Here is a 14,613-nt window from a genome sequence, read left to right on the forward strand (position 1 = left end):
CACTGGTCTATAGATTGAGTAAAAGGAGCAGAGGCTAAAAACGCCAAGCCTCTCTCAGCCCAGTCTCAAGATGGCGACGATGCTGGCCAGCTTCCACCCAGCCCAAGGCCATCTCCCCTTCCCAAAGGCCCCCGCGCCGCAGGCGAAGGCGAGCTAGAGGAGGGCCCCACAGAGCTGTGATCGGGGCGGGGCAGAGCCCGTCGCCGTCCCACGCACGCGCAACCCCGCCTCGCATCCCGCCTCCGGACTCCGAGCAGGGTTGGCGCGCGCTGCCTGTCGGGATACTCGGTCCGCCCACCTAGTCATCTCGTCCAGTGCTGCGTTCGCGAGATCCGTATTTCTCCCAAGATGGTGGCGCTCCTCTTTGGGTGACTCCAGGAGACTACAGGGCCTTTCGTCTTCGCCAGCACCTCGTCGCCCCTCCTGCGTTCGCTCGCTCGCTCGCTCTCTCGCTCGCGCACCCGGCCACGCAGCTGTTCACCGCCTCGTTACGCTTCTCTTCCGTCGACCTGTCGCTGACGGTGGCGCCTCCTTCTGCTTCTCTTCGGAGTTGCTCGCCGCCCTCGCCCCCCACTGTGGACAGATCGCGACAGCAGCGCTTCAGCGCCGACTTCAAGGTTGCCCAGGCGCCTGGCCTCTCGGCCTCGGTTTCCTGAGGAGAAGCGCGGGTCCCGCATGAGACCCGGCGGTGGCGCCAGCGAAAGGGAACGAGGCGGTGGCGGGCGGCGGCGGTGGACGAGGGCGACAAGGACCAGTGAGGCGGCCGCAGCTGCGAGGGCCGCAGCCCACGCGCGGGGGCGAGGACAGGTCAGTGCTGCTGCGGCTGCGGCCTGCCCGGCGCGCACCCTCTGGTCTGTACCGCCGGTCCCCTCGTCACCCTCCGGCCCGCGCTGACAGGGTAGGCGCCGGGCCCTCACCCGCCTCCGTGAGCGAGTGCTTGGGGCGCGTGGTCTGGAGGGGCCGGTGCCAGGACTAGGCCCTGGTGGCTGCGGCTGCTGCAGCCTTAACTGTCAGTGCTGGCTGGACGCAGGAGGGAGGGTTTTGTCACCCGCGGGTACCCGAGTGGGCCCGGGGTGGGGCGGACGTGCAAGGCGTCGAGATCGGGGGCCTCATCTAAGCAGAGATCGGAGAGCCAGCCGTGGCTTCAGGCTGCGAAAGGCAGGCCTTTTCCTCCAAAGGGGCGCTCTAGTGGGGAAGACATATTTAGATGTGTGCTTAGTGGGTTGGGGTATTGGGGGTGGATTGGAAGGAAGACGGATGAAGCGGCACCTCAAACCCAAGGATTGCGCTCTGGTTTTATTCGTGTGCTGTCTGGTAGGATTCAGTAGTTGAACGTGAGTTACTGATTCCTCAGAAACTGCAGTGTTAATTTTCAATGCAAACCTGTAAGCAGTTGGCCTCCTCCTCTTCTCCCCTCCCCCTTTCCAGTTGAGAAAATGAAAAGGACGTTTTCCCCATTTTGATGCGGAGGCTTTTTGTTGGAAGAATCAGAGTTGAATGTGCTATAATTGCGTTAGCCTTAAAAATAGAAAGCATAATTTTAATAAGTCTTTATCAGCTTTAGAAGAATCCTCTAAAGACAATTTTACGTCAATTTTTTTTAATGTCTTTTGAGCATGCTAAAATAGAACAGTATAAAATCTCGTTGGGATTGCGTTAAGTAGCTAGTGTACTGTTGGAAATGTTAACTAAATAGTATATGGGATGTGTTATCCACCATTATTTTACATCGTGAAGGGTATTCATATAACCCATGGTTTTGGGAGAAGCAGCAGCAGATTATGTTAAAATGTTTTGGATAGGGAAGTGCTTTTGAAATAAAGATGGCCTGAACTTTAAGAAATACAGCTGTTAAAAAGCTAAATATCAAAGCCCTATTGGACAAGAGACATGACGAATGTTTTTGTCACACCTTAGATTAGTTAGTACTCTTAAGATATCTTTTTGGTAAATCATGTAAATTTAGAATTCACGAGAGATAAAGAAAAATTTTGTCTTGTTATGTATGACAGAATAGACTGCTTACTGCACTTTTAAGGAAGTGGATACTGCATCTGTATTGCTGATAAGCCTAAGTAAGGATGACTGTAAATCCATAAATACATAGCTTTACAAAAAAGCCATGTATCAGAATTTGTAATAAAAATGAGAATTTCAACAATTCGCAGTCTATAGTTTAAGAAAGATACAGCACATAATAAAGATGAGGTGACTTGTAGCTTTGTTTTCAAAATCAGAATGTAGGTTGTGAAATAATTTGTGTCAATATTTACCTTGCATGGTGTGTTGTGAAGTGGTATACACATACTTCTTTGGATATTGCTCTTCATATAATTGAGGAGCTTAACTTTGAGTTTAGAAAATTCCTTTTGTATGCAGGTTTTGTAAGTGGCTTTTTTATCCCTGAAATAGCCACCATCACCCCCCCCCCCTTTTTTTTTTTTTTTTTTTTTTTTTTTTTCGAGTCTGGGTTTCTCTGTATAGCCCTGGCTGTCCTGGAACTCACTTTTTCAGGGTTTCTCATCTTATTCCAAGTCCTAGAGTGTTATTTTTCTTTTTTGTTTTTCCCCCCCCCCTTTTTTTTTTTTTTTTTTTTTGAGAAACGGTCTTATGGTATATTCCTGGATGATGTCTAACTCTCCTCTTGGCTTTGTCTCCAGGGTTCTGCGATTAAAAATGTATACCATCAGGACTGGCTACTTACCCTTTTTATGGTTTTAAATTAGAAAATCTGATTTCTACCTGAGACAAAACTCATTCTATTTGATTCGTTTTTTTTAACATTGCATTCATTAGGTATCTATAATGTCTCTGACATGTAAATTTTATTCAGTTGTATTTCTTAAACATTTGTGTCTTCCTTCAAATAATTACAGTAATAATTGTTTCTCTCAATTTTTATGAACATTTTCTTTTTAATTGGCCATAGCTAATTTTTTTTTCTGTTCAAGAGCTTAAGATGATCTTTTCAAATAAATCAACATCTTAAATGAATGGTTACTGGTATATTATCATTTATTCTAATTAGGTTTGTTTGTTATTAATGATAATATTACTGTTAATGGATTTATATTACATGTATATGCAGCTATTAAAAACATCAGTGTTCTGATTTTTCAACTGGAGATGAGTTGTAAGAGGTGGTCTTTTAAGTACTTTCAAATACGGAAAAACACGTGCCAGAGCAGAGGGTCATATAAAAATAGTCCTCAAAGTCTTTGATGTTCTCTTTAGAAAGGCTTAGGATAATAGAGTTTTGGTTTTGACAGTTACTTTTTCTTACTGATAAAAATAAAGAATGTTATGTTAGGTATGATGTCTCACATCTGTAAACCAACAATTGAGAGGCTGAGGAAGGATTGTGGCAAGGTCTAGGCCAGCCTAGACTAAGGCAAGACCTTGGCTCAAAAAGTTATCAATCAGAGATGTGATAGAATGTGTAATTGAAAACTTTTTTTCTTTAATTAATTAATTAATTAATATTTTTGGGAGGCAGGATTTCTTTGTCCTGGAGCTATCTGTATTGACCAGGCTGGCATCAGACTGTGTTTCCAGAATTCTTAAGTCTGTTTGGCCTATTTATAAAATACCAAAGACTGGTCAAAACCCCCCCACCCCCAACTCCAAAAAATGTATCTCACAGTCAAGGACACTGAGAAATCTTAAGATCAGAGCTAATTTTCATTGTAAATTTGAGTAGTGTTAGGAGGACTAAGGACTGAACCTAGGGCCTCTCAAGTTCTAGAACTGCTCTACCACTTCCTAGTCCTCTGTACACACTCCTTACTGGGAGTCCTCCTGCCACCTTCCATAGTAGCTGTGATTGCGGTCCTGTATCACTATGTCTCTGTGTATCTGTCTGTCTCTGTTTATTAGGGTTTTTGTTTGTTCTTTTTTTTTTTTGATTTTATTGTATAAGAGTGCACATGGGTGTGGTGTCTGTAGGGGTGAGAAGAGAGTGTTGGAACTGCTGTGACTGGGATTATAGACAGTTGTTAATTGCCATGTGGGCTCTAGAAATTGAACCCAGGTTCTCTGGAAGAGCAACAAGTGCTTTTAATTTAACTTTTGAATCATCTCTCCAGCCTTCCCTCTATTTCCCTCCCCTTCCTCTCTTTTTTTCTTTTGTCTTTTTCCCCTCCCCGCTTCCCTTTCTTGTGACAGTGTCTCTCACTAGCCTCTGAAGCTAGCTAGCTAGTTGAAGCTGGCCTCTAACTCAAAGACCCACTTGCTTCAGCTAAGATTAAGACATATGGTCTTTTAAAATTAGGACATTGCTCTCATTCATCAATGTAGGTCCTCCTAAAAGTTACACTTGTAATTTCATCACTTCCAATTTTAGGCTTTTAGAGAAGTTTTTTTTTTTGAGGGGGGGAGTGCAAAGATTCAGATCATATAGGGGAATATGTCTGAAATAGTTATCAGTATCAGCTAGTGTTTCTGAGGCTCCTTTGAATTGTGTGAGCTGAAATGGGTTATAAGGGTTAAAAAAAATAAGAAAATATCTATCATTTGGAAACTGATAGGTTGGTTATTTATTGCACATAATACCATTTTATTTTTTAATGTGATAATTCTGTTAAGTTATGGAATTTAATTGTCTATGCCCCTCCAGTTTTAGGGCAGTTCTGTAGACTTAATATCCCTTAACCCCTTAGCTACAATTGTAATGGATACTGTTTGTATCCTTTTTTTGTATCCTTGGTATATGTGTTCATGTCTTACTTGCAGCCCATCAATATCCTTTTACAGTACACATGCACATGTGGTATATAGAAAATAAAATAGATTTAGTCTGGTATGTATGCTACTCAGCCTGTCAGGACTCATATTTTGGACAGTGATTACCATTCTGATTCAATAATAAGAGTCAGAAATGTTTGTTTGGAAGAATAGCTACACTTATTTTGTAATTAGCAATTCACTTTTATGGAGTTATATATTTTTATAGTATTAGTAAAATATAATCCTTATAAGATAGCACAGGATTTAATTCTTTTGAATAAAAGATGTGAAATAAATTGTATTACGTAGAAATACTATTATTTTTCTCAATTTCTTTTTCCAAGCATGAAAGGCTTGAAATACATGACACTTTATTCCTTCTTAATAAAGTGACTTATTAATAAGTATACGTCAGATTTCCTGTTTTCATTTAATTTCAAAATATTACCTATACTTTCGTGATTTCAGTTGTCTATAACAACTAAACTAACTGAATAGTAATTTGGAAAGATTATAAGTATTGGACCTATCTACACATGAAAAAAAATTTTTAATACTGATTTTTAAAAGAGGTTTCAATATATATTACTTATTTCTAGGTTTTACCTGAAGCCACAGAGTAAGTAAATCGTTCAGAATTTCAGTGGTTTCGGAAACAAAACAACGTAGGATTATTGAAATGGAATAAAGAATGCAATATTCATGTTGTCAGAAGTTGTTGCTTTCCTTACATCTGTCTTGAGCCAGAGTGAACTAAATAGGAGCAGGCCATTTATCTTTCTAAGGCCTTGTTAATCATATTAAAGTGGTACTGCCTTCTTGTTACAGAGGATTCTGTTGCTCATATGTGATACTTCTTGAACATTGATAGATACTGTATGAAGAAAGTAACTTGCCCAGGAAATTTGTAGGAGAAAGGATGATGGAATACGGTTATACTGTTTTCTGTTAACATGGCTAAGCCTCCTGGTCTTTCTGGTATGTACCTCTTTTGAGAGCTGGGATTGCAGGGGTATATCTCCTTTACAGCCGCAATTACAATATATGAATTTGTTTCAGATTTGATAACTATTTCAATAAGCTTAGGTTGTTTTGTTTCCTAAACCACTGAAATTCTGAAGCACTTATTACTTCTGTGGCTTCAGGTAAAACCTAGAAATAAGTAATGTACATTTAACATGAAATTGTTAGTGATAAGTTATTTGCAAAGCTGAATTCCTTGTCATTTGCTCTTCTTGACCTGCTTTTTAATTAAATGAATTGCAAGTGAATAGGTTATAAGAATGATGGGAAAGGGCAGGCTTTAGGGGCCATAGTACCATAGTTAAACTTATTCTTGCAGTTCAGTTGTAGCAAATCTGAGTAGGAGCCTCACATAGAAATTGCCTTAGGCAAAAGAGAATCCTATGTAAATCTTGCTGAAGCTGGCATCTTTGAGTGAAACCAGAGTAGTAGTAGTAGTAGTATATAGGTACTGAACTTTTTTTATATGAGCAGAATAAAATTTTCCCTACACATAACCTTGTGTGTAATCTGTTGTTACTCTTAGCAGCAGCTCAGTACATTCAGAAGTTGGTCTTTCTTACCTGTCAACATCATTTAAGCAGTATAGCACAACTCTCATTAATTTGACAGAAATCAGATATTAAAAAAAAATCCTTCAATTTTAGTTTTACATAGCTGGGGATAGAATACAGGGTCTTGCTACCTAGCAGTGAGTTACATCCCTAGGTTGAAAAAAGTACTTTGAAAAAAATATGTTATGGAGCCTTAGAGATCTGTTTTGAATGGTGACGGGGTATGTGTGTGGGTGTGTGTGTAGATGGATGGTGGTAGCTGTGGCGGCAGTAGTGGTGGTGGTGGAGGCAGCAGGAGTAGTAGTAGTTGATAAAAATCAACATATATAACCTAGGGTAGACTGTATCTGGACATGTAGTGCAGACTGCCCTTGAATTCTTGGTCTTTGGCCCAAGTGCCGGGACACTTTTTAAGTTCTTGTTTGTTGTATATGTTTTTTTTAAAAGACAGAATGTCTTGTAGTCCACACTGGTCTCAATTTCTTAGTAGTTGAAGATAACCTCACCTACTTATCCTTCTGATTACACTGCTCCAGTGCTGGGGACTATGGGTGTGAACCAATTTTTGTGTGTGTGTCCAGTGCATACATGTTCAATTCAAAATGTTCTTCTGGACATTTAAAGCAAGCAGTTTGGCACACAAATTACATAGCTATGACATGAATGAAGATACTGTTGGTGTTGTACTTTTCTGAACAGTGGTTTTTTTTGTTTGTTTGTTTGTTTTGCTTTGTTTTTTTTTGTTTTGTTTTGTTTTGTTTTGTTTTGTTTTGTTTTGTTTTTTCGAGACAGGGTTTCTCTATATAGCTCTGGCTGTCCTGGACTCACTCTGTAGTCCAGGGAGACCTCAAACTCAGAAATCCGCCTGCCTCTGCTTCCCAAGTGCTGGGATTAAAGGCGTGGGCCACCACAGCCCAACAGAACAGTGTTTTAATGTGATATAATTTTTCTTTTTTTTAAAACAAAAACCTATGTTTTTTGTTTGTTTTTGCTTTTTTAAATAAAAGAGATGGCTATTCACTTAAAACTTCTAATGGACTTTCTGATATGAAAAAGTAGTCTTAGAGATACCATTGTGGAACCATGGCCATAACTTAGTTTTATAATCTGTGATATAAAATAAATGCTGATACCTCTAGTTAAATATAGAAGATATGAACAATATAGGAGAAATTAAAAGAAACCAACCACGCAATGTACCATTTAGTATGAACAAACTTTATATTTTGTTATTTCCTTGAATTCTTGTCTTTTCTGAAACTCATTCCTTGTTTTCATTAGTTGATACCACTCTTAAGAATTTCTTCTCATTATAGGTTCAGCACTTTACCTAGAATCAGATGTGAATCATACTGCTGTTTTTTTGGAAAGGAAAAGATGAAATGCGTAGTCTGTCTGTCTGTCTTTCTTTCTTTCTTTCTTTCTTTCTTTCTTTCTTTCTTTCTTTCTTTCTTTCTTTAAGAAAAATAATGCCTAGTGCATCCCAAGGGAAAGTAGAGTAGCCTCAATTTATTAGTATTTCTCCCTTAAGATTTCTATTTACTATGCCCCTCTGTGTAGATATATTTGCTAAGCATACAATATGCCAAAAATAAAGATAATATTTGCCTTTGTTAAATGTGTTTTTGTTTGGTAACTTAAATTGTTGTTTTTTGAGTACTTGTTGTATAGTATGTGTACTAATAGATAAATCTTATTTCAGATAAAGATTCATTAGAGACTATGTTTTTGTCCTCACTTTTGAAGTGACCTGACTGTGTATCATGTGTTACTGATAGAAAATACATTAAGAAAATCCAAATCCTTAGTTTCAAAGAAATGAAAATTTTCCACTTGTAAATGCTGTTCCATTCTCCATCCTCTATGTTACTGTTTCTCACTGATTCTATAACATTGTACAGAATTGTAGACTGGAGATGGGAATGTAAAAGTTTAGGAACTTAAAGAGGAATATACTTTCCTCTACAGATTGGGCTATATAATTTTAAAATAAGAGCCCTTAAAGCATAGTAGGAGAACTGAGCTAATTTTAGTCTTTTATCTGTACTTAACATCATGTATAATATTGGCTGGTACATTATGCTTCATGTTACTTTAAAAATGAAAGATTGTTTTGGTCTGATTTAACTTTGTATGGATCATCTTTTTACTGATTCTGAAATTTTCTCTTACTCCATTTCTTTTTTCTTTTTTTGAGTTAAATGAAACACAGGGAAGAGGTGAACTTAAAAACAGATATATGCACATAACTTAACCAATTGAAATTAGATGTCTATTCCTATACTGAAGAGTCTGGGAGAACAGTGAATGTTTATTTGTGTACACATTTTGTATTCTGTATCCTTTGTCTTCTCCCTTTTTCCATCTTTCCTCTTCTCTTTTTTCCCTCTCTCCAACCTCTTGTCTCCCAGTTATTTCCTCTCTCACTGTTCTCTCCCTTTTGTCCTTTTCCTTTCCCTTCTGCAGATACAGGTATTTGTAAATGTTGGAATGAATGAACTACTTTGTAGATTGTTCAGGTCTAGGTTAGAATATCTGCTGTAGGCACTTGAAATATGTATGTATGGAAATACATAATTCTCAAGGCTTGAGAATTTAAAGGTAAACAGAATTAAGCAGTACTAGATTGGCCTGGACAATTAACAAAGACCTTCTGAAGGTCTTTTAAAAATTGATACTAATTCTTCTTTTTAGTGGTCAAGATATAATAGCTTAATTATTTAGACACCTATTCTGCGCTTAAAATTATCATGTTATAGTTTTTTTGAGGGGGGGTTCTTGGCATTAAACCCAGGGAACGTTTCTTCTAGTCCTTTAGTCCTTTATGTTTTATCTTAATCTTTTGAATTATTATTACTGTTATTATCATTATGTGTTGTATGATGTGTATTTGGGCATAAGAGTGCCATGCTGTGATGTGTGTGAAGGTCAGAGGATAGTTAGGTAGATTAAGGTCTCTCAATTTTTAACTTTAATCTCAATTTTTAACTTTAATTTAAAACTTTTTAAGTGTTTTTTTTTTTTTTTTAAGTGCCAGGCTCATATGGCTTTATCCTACTCATGGAGATAATCTCAAGAGCTATACATTTTTATCTTATTAGGATACTTTTAATAAATTGGGAAGATTGTGTCATGGAATTCTCCATAGTCTCAGGGTTTTGTTTTTAGCTTAGACATTGTATATTCAGATTGTTTTATTAAAACATGTTACAAAATATTTAAAGCATTTAATAGTACATCATTAATCTACTTATCTACCATCCTGGAATATAAATGATGCCAGTTTTGATTTTTGTTTTGGAAACTAAATCTCTTCCTCCAAGTCCTCATACCCTCTCTTCTTATCCATGTAAGAGATTTCTTGAGGCTCTTGAATATCTCCTGTTTTGTATTTAAATATGACCTTTGCCAATAAGTGAGATATCATGCTTAAAAATGTATAGATATGTTTCATACATACTTGCCATCAGTTTATGTGTTTTTATTTTATGTGTTTTATCTGTTATGTTTTTGAGATATGTATGTTGACACATCTCTTTTGTGGTATTACGGTATATGGATAACTAAATAGTATTGTATCCCACTGCTTATGAATATTTTGGATTGCTTCCTATATTGCGCAGATCATTTATATACTTCCTTTGTAAAAGGTTTTCTTTAGGGAAAATTAAAGGGATGAAGTTGTTAGAAAATAGGATATATCCTGAACTTGATTAGATATGGCAAATTTTATGTGAATTTGATTTGCCAACATACACTGTATCACCAGTGAATGAACATTTTTGTTTCTAGCTTCTTTTACTAGTACTTGGAATAGTTAGATTTTAAATAATGATATCAAATGGCATCTTTTGTGTTTGCTTTAATTCTGAGTGGTTGGTAAAATGGTAAGAGTTTTATGATTTTTTTTTCTACATGCTTCAATTTAATGATTTTAATTAATTTTTTTAAGTACTGGAATTTGAAATCCAGGGCCTGCTGTATGCTAAGCAATTTTCTGTGTGTTTTATAATTTACAGAAAAAAAAAAAAACTAAAAGAAAAGAAACTCTACAAGGTTTTTTTTGTTGTTGTTGGTTTTTTTTTTTTTTTTTTAATGGCTGATTATCTGTCCAGTCATCAGTATATGGGCTTCTGTATGCTTTCATTTTGAGTTGTTATGGTATTTTGTGTGTGTGTATGTGTGTGTGTGTGTGTATACATACACATATATACATATATAATATTATATATAATACACATATATGTATGGATTTAACTTTTGTTGTAAATAATATAGCTTTCTCTTGATTTTATATCTAGGTGTGAGTTGGCTGGGAAATATGGCAACTATTTAAAACTAGAGGCATTTTTAAACTTTTCTCAAAGTGGCTACATATTTATATTCCTTTGAAATACTTTTATTAGTAATATGTGAAGGTTCTGATTTTTTTTCATTGTTAGTGTTATTGTCATTCTCAGTCCTTAACTGTCATTGTTCATTTGGGGTGCTCTAAAGTTTTAGGAAAAATAGTTTTGTTTGTTTTTTAAATAGGCTTCTATAGATAAAGAGAGGATGGAAATTGCAGAGCACAGGAAAACATTTCTTGTGGAATATCCTGAGAAGCAAAATTATTAAGATCAGAAATAGAGATTTCTAATATATGATAGAGTACAATAACCAAGGGAGATTGATATTTCAGGATGTCATCATATATGGGTAATTTTTGGATTACTGGATGTGACCATATGACAAGGACATCAGTTAATATGTAAAAAAAGTTTGAAATTTATGTTAAGTGAATTGAGAAGGCATAGGGATTTTTTTTTTAATATGAGAGGGATATGACCAAATTCTAATTTCTAGGAGGATAGTTCTGTCAAAATATGGAAGAGAGAAATGAGGTAAAATGACAAGACTCTGTATCACAACAATCTTAGTAACCATGTGGGGAAAAGAAGCAATGAATTCTTTCTTTAAAGATGAAGTATTACAAAAAAGGATTTTAAAGCTAATTTTTCAAGGCGTGACTTTGAGTTAGACTGATTTATAAGGAAATGGACATGGATAGTCTTTTGAAACAGATTGAAGTTTCTTAGCCTTGCATTTACATAGCTACCCAAGTTTGTTTGTTTTTTTTTTTTCCGTGTGCTGTTTTATTCTATAAACATTTCAAAACATTTAGTATAAAAATTAAGGACATACCGTCAATGTTTTGTCTAGTCTGGAAGGAAGGGTATATTAGCAGGGTTTGGAAACATAGTTTTACATATTGTGATAGAGCGATTAAGCTATACCGAAAGGAAGTAAAGGCCACTGGAGAATTGTTAAGGATAGTGTTGGATTGTGGGGAGATCCCTGAGGTGGAATTGGTAGCAGTGAGTGAGCAATATATTATATTTGGCAGGATGATTTGAACTTCTGATTTGAGTCATTGGAACGAGAATCCTACTGCTATGCCACAGGATTTACTAATATGTGATAAATTTTACCTTTGGGGAGACCATGGTGTTTTTAGCTACCAATATACACTCAAAATTGAATTGATATCTGTTTAATGAAGAATTTGAAGATTTGCAAATAATGTTAGGTTAAGTAGAAATAGGGGAAGAAAATGACATGAGATTTTTCAGTTAGGACAATGAGATTGGTGACATTCAAATATATAGAATAGAATGTTTTGGGTATGTGTATGTGGGTGTATGAGGATAATTGAGATTTTAAAAGATTTTTTAAAATTACTTTAGATGCTGAGATATTCAAATGGTGTTATAACTTTGATAATTGGGAGCTGGAAGTTATAATGCCAAAAATAGGGTCTTAAAAATAGGTGTGTTTATGATATGAAGTACAGAGGTAAAATGGAATATTTGTTCTTGAAGTTTGTTCAAAATACAAATTCATGTACTCTAGTTGCTCTGAATTAGAATTACAGAGTGCATCAGTCTATCTGTCTTTCTTTTCTGTCTTTTTTTTTTTTTTTTGACATGTTCTCATGGTTTTTTTAGGCTATTCTAGAACGTACTGCACAGCCAAGTCTGTCTTTGAATTTCTGATCATCTTGCCTCTACCTCCCCAGTACTGACATTGTGATATACCTCACTATACCTGCCTAGTAGGTATATTTTAATAGGTTTCCTCAAGTGATTGTTTTGTAGATTGAAACTCAGTTCTCTAAACTCAGTGTTTACTTGCTTTATTTAAAATAGTTAATGCAAGGCCTGTACAAGGTGGTTGTACACACCTTTGATCCCAGCACTTAGGAGACAGGATCAGGGAATTCCTGTGAATTTAAGACTGGCCTAGACTACATAACAAGTTCCTGACCAGCCAAGGTTATATAGTGAGACCATCTCAAATCAGTCCATCTATCAATTTATTAATATCTCTGTCCATCCATCCATCCATCCACCCACTCATCCATCATTTATCAGCTTTTCCTTCATTCCTTCCTTCTTACCCACCTACCTGCCAGCCTATTTACCTATAAATAATATGCAGATTTATTTATTTTGAAGTTGCTTAATCCATAGGATTAGGTTTTCTCATTATGAAAAAATAAGATTAAAAGACATTAAAGGCTGAAAAATATTCAAGACAAGTTATAAACTATGAACACAAATTTAAAATCATAGGAGAACTTGTTTTAAGCTTTGTAATAAGTACATTGTTATTGTTTATTTGTAAAGAATTGTGATAGACATGGAGTGACTTAGTTGAGTAACAGGGCCCTGTTATGTGTCAGGAAAGCATCTATATTCTTTTTATACATTTTCTCTAATTCAACAACTTAACACTCTTGAGAGACTGAAAGGTCAGAGGATTTAGCCATGGTTGCTACTGTAGGTTTTATATAGCAGAAGTTTTTCATATAGAGATTAACTGAAAGTGGAATTACTGTAGATATCTGAATGAATTTGAGGAAAGGGATTGTGGAGCATTACTTTTTGTACATGAAGATGGGAAACATGGCTTTCCTAGTTGGAAAATATTCAGCTCACAGCCTACAGAGCTACCCTGCTACTTTTCTTGGCAATAGGAGTAGGGTAATTTGTCTTTCAATATATTTTTGGATCTTTATAAGTATTATTGAAGAGAAATTGGCTTTTATTTTATTATGAATTTAAGTAATTTTTTTTTTCTGAAAGACTATCCAGTTTATGTTAAAAGAATTGAGTGAGGTGTTTTATATTTTAGGTTAAAAATCTCTAAGAGCCTGATTTTAGAGTTCACCAGCTCCTCAGAAGTTTGGCGAAATATGGTATGTTTCTGTTTTATATTTTGAAATTCATATTGCATGAATTATTTTAATATTAAGGCTAGTATAATGACAAATGCGTTCAATAAATTTGGGCGCCTGTCAATTTTAAAGAATCTTACTAGGTGTTGAGTATACTACCCGGTAGACTGTGAGGGATATAAGTGGGGTGTTGGAAGAATTTGAGTTTACTGTATTATGAGACATAAAGTAATATGAACAAGAAGGTCAAGGAAATAGACTTGGCTGTTAGGCTGTGGGTATGAAAAAATCTCTTTCATTTATTTGCAAACATATTATATATAAGGCACTCTTATGATAACCCAGATTAGGGTTTTAATTCTGCTTTAAAGATAATTGAGGTTTAGAGAGGTTATGTAACTTGTCCAAGATTTCCCTATAGTAAGTGATCATGGAGAGTGGAATCTTAGAATGTCTTTGGAAACTGTTCAGCTGAACATTGAACCTAATAAAGAAGAGACTAGTGAAGAGTACTTGACTTAGCAATCCTAAGAGTATATATAGTTCTCTAATGAATTAGTTGATTTTATTTAAGCTGTATTATTTTTGTGTTTGTAAGTTAGAAGTTAGATTCATTTCAGTATTCACATAATTCCACATAAGCTGTTAGTTTCACGAGAAACTAAGGGAACTGTGCCATGGGCCACATTTATTTCAAGGATGTTATTTCTTTCCCTTGCTAGTTCAGTGATGCCTAGGTTCTTAGTAGAAGATAAATAGTTATGATAGGGAAATTTGGGAAGTTGGGTTATTTCTTAACAGGGGTTATAAATCCTATTTATTGGGATCCCCTGAATTTATTTATGTATATACTTGAGCCAACTCTAGCAATAATATGGGTTCAAACATTGATGCTTTAATAATTCCTTTGGGATTCTCACTACCTTCCTATTTTAAGTTGGGTTCTGATTCCATGCTTTCAGCCATCTGGTTTGTCTGTGCTGTCAATTTGAGGATGTTAATTGTGAAGGGGCTTTCCTCTTCCTAATCTTATACTCCCTTTTCTTTTTTCTTTTTCTTTTTCTTTTCTTCTTCTTCTTTTTTTTTTTTTTT

General features: G+C 36.1%; 1 protein-coding gene across 6 annotated transcripts in view; it reads left to right on the plus strand.

Annotated features, from left to right (window-relative positions):
• The first annotated feature begins 267 nt into the window (after positions 1 to 267).
• Positions 268 to 14,613, plus strand: part of Ube3a (ubiquitin protein ligase E3A) — a 77,581-nt gene continuing 63,235 nt past the window's right edge. For 2 of the 6 annotated variants that reach the window (XM_029479339.1, XM_021166374.2), the window contains exons 1-2: positions 268 to 807; positions 13,479 to 13,542. The gene's annotated coding sequence lies outside the window, so the exon portion shown is untranslated. Of the gene's footprint in view, positions 808 to 848; positions 1,335 to 5,091; positions 5,704 to 13,478; positions 13,543 to 14,613 lie in introns of those variants that run through there. The other 4 variants (XM_029479338.1, XM_021166378.2, XM_021166376.2 and 1 more) reach the window with 3 other exon arrangements.

The sequence above is a fragment of the Mus caroli genome, chromosome 7 (assembly GCF_900094665.2).
Source record: "Mus caroli chromosome 7, CAROLI_EIJ_v1.1, whole genome shotgun sequence".
Taxonomy (NCBI): domain Eukaryota; kingdom Metazoa; phylum Chordata; class Mammalia; order Rodentia; family Muridae; genus Mus; species Mus caroli.